Source organism: Triturus cristatus, chromosome 11 (assembly GCF_964204655.1).
Source record: "Triturus cristatus chromosome 11, aTriCri1.1, whole genome shotgun sequence".
NCBI classification, from domain to species: Eukaryota; Metazoa; Chordata; class Amphibia; order Caudata; family Salamandridae; genus Triturus; species Triturus cristatus.
Genome location: NC_140594.1, coordinates 62,935,749 through 62,946,375, shown reverse-complemented (window position 1 = coordinate 62,946,375; position 10,627 = coordinate 62,935,749).

Genomic DNA, 10,627 nt, shown 5'->3' with positions numbered 1-10,627 from the left:
ACATTTGCACTAATTGTTTCAGTTCAAAGGATGCTAATGAGACTACGAATTTGAATGTCTCTCTTAGCTCCATTGAGTCAACATGTGTATTAAAGCCAGCCAAGATCAACAAGTTGAACACAGTAAGAGTTATGGAGACAACTAGTTGACTTAACAATAAAGTCTTCAGCATCATCTGGTGATATGTACAGAAGCAAGCAAGTAATTGATATCCTTGGTGGCTATGAAATATTTACTGTTAGCAATTCTTCAGATTTTTATTAATTTTACATTTATAGTGGTCATGTTGATTTATTGATTACAGTCCATTGCCACAGCTCCACATCTTTTCCTCTTTTGCCTACATGGTGAATCTTGCCTGCCTCTACCATCTAAGCATCTGTCCATTGATCCTTTCATCCCTCTATCCAGCTGCTGATATTCACTATTTCATCTTTATATTCTGTCATCCATTCAAGCGTTCATCCATCATTCACTCTGTCCCCATTCTGTCTGTCCGCACATCCATATCCAAACCTATCCATCCATCTTCAAACCTATCCATCCATCCATCTACCCTTTCACACACTCATACATCCATCCTTTCAATCCATCCATCCATCCTTTCAATCATCCATCCATCCATCCTACCTTTCACTCATCCATCCATTCATTCACTCAGCCATCCATCTTTTCAAACATCCATCCACCTCCGACCTATCCATCTTCCACTCATCTATCTATCTATCCATTTACTCTTTCACTAATCCATCCTTTCACTCATCCATCCATCCTTTTGCTCATCCATCAATGCACCCTTTTACTCTGTTCATCCATCCACTCTTCAACTCATCATTCATTTACTTACCCTTTCACTCAGCCACCCATCCTTTCACTCACCCAGTAAACCTTTGACCCATCCTTTCATCCACTCTTCCATCCATCCATTTACCATGTCTCTCATTTATCCTTCCTTTCACTCACTAATCCATGCATCCATTCACCCTTTCACTCATACGACCATTCACCCTTTTGTCCAGTCATCCATCTACCCTCCCTTTCACTCAACCACCCATTCTTTCACTCATTCATCCATCCTTCCGCTTATCCATCAACTAGTCCATCCATCAATTTACCCTCTCACTCAATTGATTGGAGGACTCATATCATTGAGTTCTCCTCCAGACACTGTCTAGAAGAGTACTTTCCAAGAGAAGGGCTTCATAAACAGTGAAATCTCAAGTGTGGCCTTACAACAGGAGGGTCTATCATTATCTGCCACTCCAGAAGTGTATCAAGGCTTTGCTGTTATCTTTAATAAAGCTCAAGCCAACTCCCTCTGCCACATATGACATATAATTATCCCACTGATATTGTTCTTGTAGCACTGGTTCCCCAAGGAAGGTTTCATCCTTTGACTATCAACAAAGATGAAGTACCTTGGGAATATCTTGAAAAAAACTTAAAGAAAGGTTCATCAGGCCTTCAAAAGCTTGTGCTGGACCATATGGCACTGCACAGCGCTAGCACGCTTCTGGAGGGGGGTACTGGCTTGTCTCTCTGAGGTTCTGGGGTGGGAGCTTCCTCACTCACCAAAATTAGTTCTCCTTCATGTGATGGAAGGGATTGGGAGCAACATCTATAAGTGACCTCTCATGCTCCTAGCCTTTACATTAGCGAAGAGAGCTATAGCTAGGGCCTGGAAGGCGGTGGTTGCCCCTTCGGTCTCGATTTGGAAAAATAGCATGGACTTTAGTATGGGCCTCGAGCTCCCCATTTTTGAGGCCAGAGTGTGCCTTAGGAAGCACTATAAGATCTGGAGGCGCTGGGTGGCTATCGAGGCCTGGAGCTGGAGCCGCTGCCGGGGGACCGGGGTCATGACCCAGAGTAACCAGTTGGCTCTCCCGTTTCTTGCACTCCCCTATGTGTGGTTCGCGATTCCTTAGTAGATAATGGTATTGTGGATGTTGAGCTCTTGTGTAGATTGATGGCAGCTTGGGTCAGTAATATGGTGTCCCGGAACATGGAGACAGTGCGCTGGGAAGTAGAGAGGGAGGTGGGGAAGTTGGTTAGTTTGAGGAATTGATTTTATTTATATTGACTTTCACATTCTCCTGTTCTTAAATATGCAAAATGGTCAAAGTCAATTTTCCTTTGTATCTTTCATGCGGCAGCTGTCTCTGGGTTTCAGAGGTCTGCATCTTACGTGCTATTTTGACATATAAAATCTGTTTAAAAAAAAAAAAAGCTTGTGCTGGAACTCCATCATTACCATTCCTTTTCCAGATCGGACCTACATACCTTGGTCCTGAATCACAAACTGCACTTTGTAGTATGTTTTGTAGTACTACAACATGTACTACAAAGTGCATGTTTTGCCTATACTTATTTGTGCCGACTTCTCCACTCTGACTGTGGAGTTTCTGCTCTTGTAACTATAGACTTTAGAAGTAACTGTGGGAGGGACACAGGGGAGTGGGTGGGGAAAAGGGCAGATTTACTATTTACTGAGATGGGATTAGAGACGAGTAAGAGAGGTTTAGGGAGGATCAGTGAAGGGTTTAGAGACCCACACACAATAGTAAGTAAGTGCATCACCATGGGGGTGGAGACGTGTATTTACACTTTTGTAGTAGGTTTGCACTGGAAGTTAGTGAATATCAAATGTAGTAAACTTACTACAAAGTGTAAACTTACTCAAAAGTCAAACTTTTGTGAATCAGTCTTCTTGTATGGATTACTGTGAACTCACAAACATCATTGTTCACAACCAATAAGATCTCCCTTTGATTTAATCTTACTGAATCCACTCATATCTGCAAGGATCTTCACTAAGTTTAATTTGCATGAGTCATATAGTCAGTCATGGAATGGAGAAGATGCTGAGTGTAAGGCCACCTTTAATTCCAGGTGTAGCCATTCTGAGTAGTTGTCATGTCTTTCGGTCTGTGTAACGCACCAGTACACTCCAACACTCAGTATAAGGCATCTTTAGGGATACCCTGGATCAATATGGATCATTAGAAGAACGATTTATCTGAACATTTTAATTTCAAATAATTCTATTAAAGAGCAATGAGGACACATTAAGGAACTTTTGTGTCCACTCTGGAACATTTGCTTTAAGTAAACTTAGAGACATGTGAATTTTAAAAATCTCATGTCCGTTTTTGGGCTTTGTGAACACAACATTCGGATAAGGTTAGGTCAAGGCGGGTTTGGACTGGACTGGCCCAACGGTGTAAAAGGTATTCTTGAGCTTTTTATAGACAACTCATTGCTGATTTCTCAGAGATTGGATTGTCCAGCACCCACCTCCCAAAAGCAGCCATCGGGTTCAACTTAGGATGTGAACAAGAAGGGTCATTGCAGCAATTAAAGGATCTGTTTATATCAGCACCGATACTATGACATTCTGATAATGAACTTCCATTAGTCACAACATAAGTATTTGTAAAGCACACGTTCACCAATTGGTCTCTTGGCGCTGAATAACAGATGTTTATTGTTACCCAACTCAATGGTACTCGTTTTATCGACCTCAGATGGATGAAAGGCTGAGTGGACCCGATGGGATTTTAACCTGTGACCATGAGGTCGAACACAGGCCCCTGCAGTGGATGCGTTAGTCCACTGAGCTACCCGACCCAGTCATAGAAACTGATACTTCACCTTATGCCATCTGAGCCACGCTGTCCCAGAGCAATCCAGTGAAAGAAGAAAGACTGTCAGGAATCTGTAGAAAATGTAAAAGGAGATTGTATTATCCTCAACATAGACTGTCCAGCAGAAGTGATGAACACCCGCCTCCACCCTCGTGCACTCACTCGGGTAGTAGAAGGATCTGTTGCTCTGAGTTTGCACACAAGGGCAAAGGGGGTTGGGATAGGTAGAGGGGGAAAGATGCTTGATTTCTGGTGTTGGCCTCACAACCAGCAACCCTCTCCTCAACCCTCTCCTAGCTTCTTCACTATTCTTGGCGTGCTAGAAGACCTAGTCTTCCTCTGTACTCTGTACCTGAGGGAAATACACATATGTAAAGAACGCGCTTTCAATTATGACAAACAGTGCAAATGTACTCAAAGAAGGACACTTAAATGATTGTTTCACAATATAAGCAATAAATGGATTGCATTAACACTCATACAATAAATTAGAGTTGAAAAAAGTAGGTGCACGATGTGACGGCGCATTGCAAGTTAATGAAACAAGTGATGACGGTCACAGTCAAGAGCTGCTCTAGGGCGGTGCGGCCGGTACAACGGCACCGGGTGCTGATTTCGGGTGGGGGAGTCGTGTTTGCAAGTATTTTATGGTTTGAAAAGCACCTGCTGCCGCTTTCTGGTCTCCAACAATTTTCAGGCAGCAATAAAAATGTCAAGATAACTCCGGTGATTAATGTTCTTCCTAGAGAGAGATCAGAGGTTTGTCTAGTTGAAGTTTTGACTCATGGTAAGGTAGCGCAGTGGGTTAATATGCCTGCTGCAAAGAACGTGTCCAGACCACAAAGTGAATATAATGTAAATAGGTCAGTGGGTTACGGCTTTTGTCAGAGAGATCCTTTTGTTAGTGACAGTTTATCAGTTATAATCCTAACATAGAACAGTGAGCTATTCATGAAAGAGCTGCATGAAAACTGCAAGGTATAGATTACAGCATTATGATTTTCCCCGTCTTTCATTATCCTTATGATGGAAAAAGGATTCATTTAGATAGAAATCAATTCCAGTTTTCAAAGAGAACCCCCAACCATGGTGCTACGTTTTAAATTCTGAATTTGTGCTTCTCCAGCCCAAGCACTCTTAATCTATACTGTCTACCAGTATGGATGACATGTCACTCCTCCACCTTGTAGTCCTCTGTTTTACGTAACATTTCCTATAAAATAATTTACACACCTATGATTGATTATCTCCGAGTAGCGTGTGTGATATAAAGTGCTCTGACACCCAACACTGGTATGAGTGGCGCTATGAAACTAATTAAATGCATCTGAGAGAAAGTGGTTATGGTGACTTGAGTCTCACTGTTAAAGGGAGGTGGTGAGGGAATCCATGGAGAAGGAGGTCATTGGGGGGGCGGCAACAAACATTGTTACACCTGGCGTCACTAGCGCTAAAGCCGGCCCTGGTCAGTGTGAAATACAGGGGTATTCGCTGTATCAAAGAGTATTTTTGACCAAACTGATGGCTCAGACTTTTTGTTTTTTACAATAAATGTCCAGCCAATAAACTCAGTACATCAATGTGTTGACCCCTTAAATAATTTGGTATAGGGTATCCATCAGGACAGGTAGATGGTAGCATTCTCCTATAGACAATACTGCATGTCATACTGCACGTGTTAGCGTTTCTTTATACACCTCTTTTCATTGGAAACAAGTCCAAAAATATGAGTCAATCGGCGCTGCCTGCAGTTTCCGAGAGGCTGTTCATTGTAATTAGGTTACAAGTGAAATTCGTTTAAGTGTGAACTTTGCTTTGTGTACCAAGTTCTTACATCTCTCTTTTAAATGTCCTTGACTGATTCTGCAATAGGATTTACTAGAAATCAAGCAATTAATCATATTGAATTACTTATGTTGTCTTGTCTTTTTTCTTCTTTTAGGATTTCTCGAATCAAGTCTCTGAGTGAGTCTTGTGGCCAAATGGAGTTGTCCTCTAGCTTGCCACTGACCCGTGCAAAGCTTCAAAGTCTCCTCCACCAACCGCGATGCGACCCAGGTAAATGCTCTCTACCAGGAACCACGGTCGCCTAGCAAGGCGCAGTTGCCCGAGGTGGGGTATTTATAGCCAGTCACTCTAAAATGGCCAGTGAGATTTAAATATCTTGCACGACCTGCTCCAGACGTTTTCCGAATGTTTCTTAAGTTCTTGGTACCAGTGCATCTTGCACCATTGAGTTCCCATACAATACATTTGACTCACTCAGGTACCAACAATTCATTAAAGTGGTCACATATTAATAATATTACATATTCTACCATTGTGTTCCCATACAACATTCTTGACCCAATCAGATTCCAGCACTTCATCGAAGTGTCAGACATTATTAATATTAATACATACTGACACATCGGATCTTAGACTAATGCAAATTGGGAAGAGTTTGATCTGGAAGACTCAACTTCCCCGCCCTCATCAACTTGATCCAAGTGTTTGAGCTAGTAGATGGCAATATTACATTGTGCTTTAAAGAGTAGCGTTTAGACGCATACACTGTGATGGTTGCTGTGGATATGAGCTACATCCTGTTGCCTTATTCTCAAGAATGATCACTGCCACAGAGCAAAACTGCACTATCTATGATGACAGAGAGTTAAGGCAACATCGAGTCACTGATGTCACCGTCTGGAAGGGTCAAAGCATACAGTAATGGTCTGGAAAGATCATAAAAAGCGTGGGTTTGTAAGATCCATGACATGCACCAATCCTAGGCATCCCAGATGGATGCTCTTTTTATCCAGGTTTCACTATAAGATCATCTATAGTCCAAGTCAAAGGCATGGAAAGAAAATGCCCTTTCCCATTCAGTAAACTGTAGAAGAATACTTGATGGAGGTTTACCCGCTACTATCTTGGCAATACAAACTGGTGGTCTTTGTGAAGAAGAATTCCTTCAACAGATTTGGGATGCACAGACTAAGATTAATGTACAAGACTGCTCACAAGAAATTCAAGGACAGAAAAAGATGAGACAGAAATTGTTATTTCAGGATAATAGACTTTTCATTCCAGCGAAAACATTAGAGAAACATATCCTTGTATGGGCTCATGATTCCCCAGCAACTGGACATTTGGGACTCCATAAGACTCTGGATTTGGTACAATGTACATTTTGGTGGCCTATGTTGCAAAAAGATGTCATGCAGTGAGTGTCATGCAAGGGGCTGTGCTATATGTGCCCAAGCTAAGAGTGAACATTAGAAACCAGGGGGAGTATTGAAACCATTACCTTCACCATCCTGATAGTACTCCATCTGTCACACTTAGAGATGACCTCCAGCCCAGCGGTCATCAAGGTACCTTGAAAGAAACCGCCATTACAGTGGTTTGATTCAAGGTACAGAATGTTTGGTAGACGCCTGCCATCAGTTTTCACTTTTATATTTTTCAGAAACAAACTTCCAAAGTGGGACAATTTTTCTGAAGAAAAAAAAATAATAATGACCCATCAAATCAATCACTCAGGGATTCGTAAGCGCGCTACTCACCTGTGAGGGTCTCAAGGCGCTGAGGGTGAGGGGGAATTGCCGCTCAGTTTCAGCCGAAGAGCCAGGTCTCGAGGGTCTTCTTGAGGGTGTTCAGGGAGGGGGCGCGTCTGATGTCTGTCGGTAGCTCATTCCAGGTTTTAGCTGCAATGTGGGAGAACGATCTTCCACCTGCTCTGGCTCTGTGGATGCGCGGGGTTTCAGCTAGTGCGAGGTTGGCAGATCAGAGGTTCCTTTTGGGTACGTGGAAGTTTATTCTGTTGTTGAGGTATTTGGGTCCGCTGTTGTGAAGGCATTTGTAGGCGTGGGTGAGGATTTTGAAGGTGACTCTCTTCTCCACGGGGAGCCAGTGGAGTCTCCGCAGGTGTTGGCTGATGTGTTCGTGTCCTGGGATGCCAAGGACGAGTCTGGCCGTGGTGTTCTGTATTGTCTGGAGTTTGCGGAGTAGGGATTTGTTGATGCCGGCATAGAGAGCGTTACCATAGTCGAGTTTGCTGGTGATGAGTGCGTGGGTGACTGTCTTCCTTGACTCAGGTGGGATCCATTTGTAGGTCTTTCGAAGGATGCGGAAGGTGTTGAAGCAGCTGGAGGTGACGGCGTTGACCTGTCGGGTCATGGTGAATGATGAATCGAGTACGATGCCGAGGTTTGGGGCGTGGTCTGAGGGGGTAGGCTGGCTTCCGAGGGCGGTGGGCCACCAGGTGTTGTCCCATGCTGACGGGGTGGCTCCGAGGACAAGGACTTCAGTCTTTTCGGCGTTGAGTTTTAGGCAGCTGTTGGTCATCCAGACTGCGACGTCTTGCATTGGTCTCTGGAAGTTGAGTTTTGCTGTGACGGAGTCCCTGGTGAGGTAGAGGATGAGCTGGGTGTCATCGGCGTATGAAACGATGTTGAGGCTATGATGTCTGATGAAGGCTGCGAGGGGGGCCATGTAGATGTTGAAGAGCCTGGTGCTCAGTGATGACCCCTGTCGGACTCCGCAGGTGATTCCAGTAGGGGCGGAGAGGAAGGGTGGTAGTCTGATCCTTTGGCTTCTCCCAGTGAGGAACGATCGGATCCAGTCCAGGGCGGTTCCTTGTATGCCGGCGTCATGTAGTCTGTTGACAAGTGTGCGGTGAGAGACGGTGTCGAAGGCTGCCAACAGGTCGAGGAGGATGAGAGATGCGAAGTGGCCTTGATCCAGGAGAGCGTGGCTGTTGTCTGTGGCGGCAAGCAGGGCGGTCTCGGTGCTGTGGTTGCCTCGGAATCCAGATTGGAATGGGTCGAGGACGGTGTTCTCTTCGATGAAACATGTCACTTCCTGTTGACTGCTTTCTCTGCCACCTTGGCTGCGAAGGGGAGGAGGGAGATGGGCTGATAGTTCTTGAGGTCACAGAGGTCAGCCGTGGGCTTCTTGAGCAGGGGTCTGACTTCTGCGCGCTTCCAGTCATCAGGGAAGGTGCCTGTTGTGAACGTGGTGTTGATGGTCCATTGCGGCTCCGGTGCGATGGCATCCTCAGCCCTGTGGTAGATGTGCGGGGGGCAGGGATCGGTGGGGGCCCCCGAGTGGATGCTTTTCATGGTCGTGGCGGTGTCCTTGGTCGTAATTTGTGTCCAGCTGGAGATGGTGGCTGACTCGCGTCTCTGGGGGGTGGGAGGAGGTGGCTGTGGTGTCTTGTGGGTGGTCGACAAAGTTGACGTAGAGTGTCTTGATCTTAAGGTGGAAGAAGGTTCCAAGTTTGTTGCAGAGGTCTTGGAACGGGGTGATGTCTGTGGCTTCGCTGCGTGGGTTGGTGGAATCCCGAATGTCACTAAAGAGTTCCTTGGAGTTGGTGAGAATTTTGTTGTGGAGGAAGTTCCTTTTGGTTGTTCTGATTTGGTTGTGGTAGTCCATGATGGCGTGCTTGTAGGTGGAGTAGTTGTTGGTGGTCTTGGTGTTCCTCCAGTTCTTCTCCAAACGTTTGCAGGTGCGCCTGATTTCTTGGTGATCGGTGGTGAACCAGTCGGCTTCCCTGGGACGTTGTTTGCCGGGGTTGCGTAGTGGGGTGAGCTTGTCCGCGCAGCTGGAGATCCAGGTGTGGAGTCCTGTGGCTGCTATGTTTGTGTCGGGTGTCCAGGTGGATGTGTCTAAGGTGAGGGCGGAGTTCAGATGCTCGTTGGTAACCATGCTCCAGGTCCTTTGTGGTGGGTGGGGGGTGGTCTTGGTGCCTTGGGTTTGTTGACGGTGAAATGGACGCAGTGGTGGCCAGTCCAGGGTGGTTGCGTTGTATGGCTGAAATGAACGCTGCTGCCTGCCGCGAAGATGGGGTCGAGGGTGTGTCCTGCTCTGTGTGTGGGTGTGGTGATGAGTTGGTTGAGTCCGATGCTGGCGAGGTGGACCCGGAGGATGGTGGAGTTGGGGTCGCTGAGGTTGTCGAGGTGGAAGTTAAGGTCTCCGATGAGTATGTAGTTCATTGATGCGATGGCGTGGGGTGCGACGAAGTCTGTGATGGCTGTGGCGAAGGAGGTCTGGGGGCCGGGGTGCCTGTAAACGAGGGTTCTTCGGAGTCAATCAATCAATCAATCAATCATAGGCATTTATAGAGCGCTCTACTTACCCGGAGGGTCTCAAGGCGCTGGGGGGGGGGGGGGTGCTGCTACTACCCGAACAGCCAGGTCTTGAGCTTCTTCCTGAAGGCGAGGTGGTCTTGGGTCAGGCGCAGGTCGGTCGGGAGGGAGTTCCAGGTCTTGGCGGCCTGGTAGGAGAAGGACCTTCCTCCTGTTGTCGTTCTTCGGATGCGGGGGACGGCGGCGAGGGCGTGACTGGCTGATCGGAGGTGTCGTTTGGGAGCGTAGAAGTTGATGCGGTTGTTGAGGTAGCTCGGGCCTTGGTCGTGAAGAGCTTTGTGTGCGTGGGTGAGGAGACGGAAGGTGATTCTCTTGTTGACCGGGAGCCAGTGCAGGTCTCTTAGGTGTCCGGAGATGTGGCTGTGTCGTGGGATGTCGAGGATGAGTCTGGCTGAGGCGTTCTGGATCAGTTGGAGTCTCTTCTGGAGCTTGGCGGTGGTTCCGGCGTAGAGGGCGTTGCCGTAGTCCAGTCGGCTGGTGACGAGTGCCTGGGTGACATTCTTCCTGGTCTCGGTGGGGATCCACCGGAAGATCTTCCGTAGCATGCGCAGGGTGTTGAAGCATGACGAGGAGACGGCGTTGACTTGCTTGGTCATGGAGAGGGAGGAGTCCAGGATGAAGCCCAGGTTGCGTGCGTGGTCTGTCGGTTTGGGTGCGGTGCCCAGGGCGGGGGGCCACCAGGAGTCATCCCAGGCGGAGGGCGAGGATCCCAGGATGAGGACTTCCGTCTTGTCCGAGTTCAGCTTCAGGCGGCTGGTCGACATCCACTCGGCTACCTCTTTCATTCCTTCGTGAAGGTTGGCTCTGGCGGCGGCGGGGTCGTTGGTCAGGGAGAGGATCAGCTGGGTATCG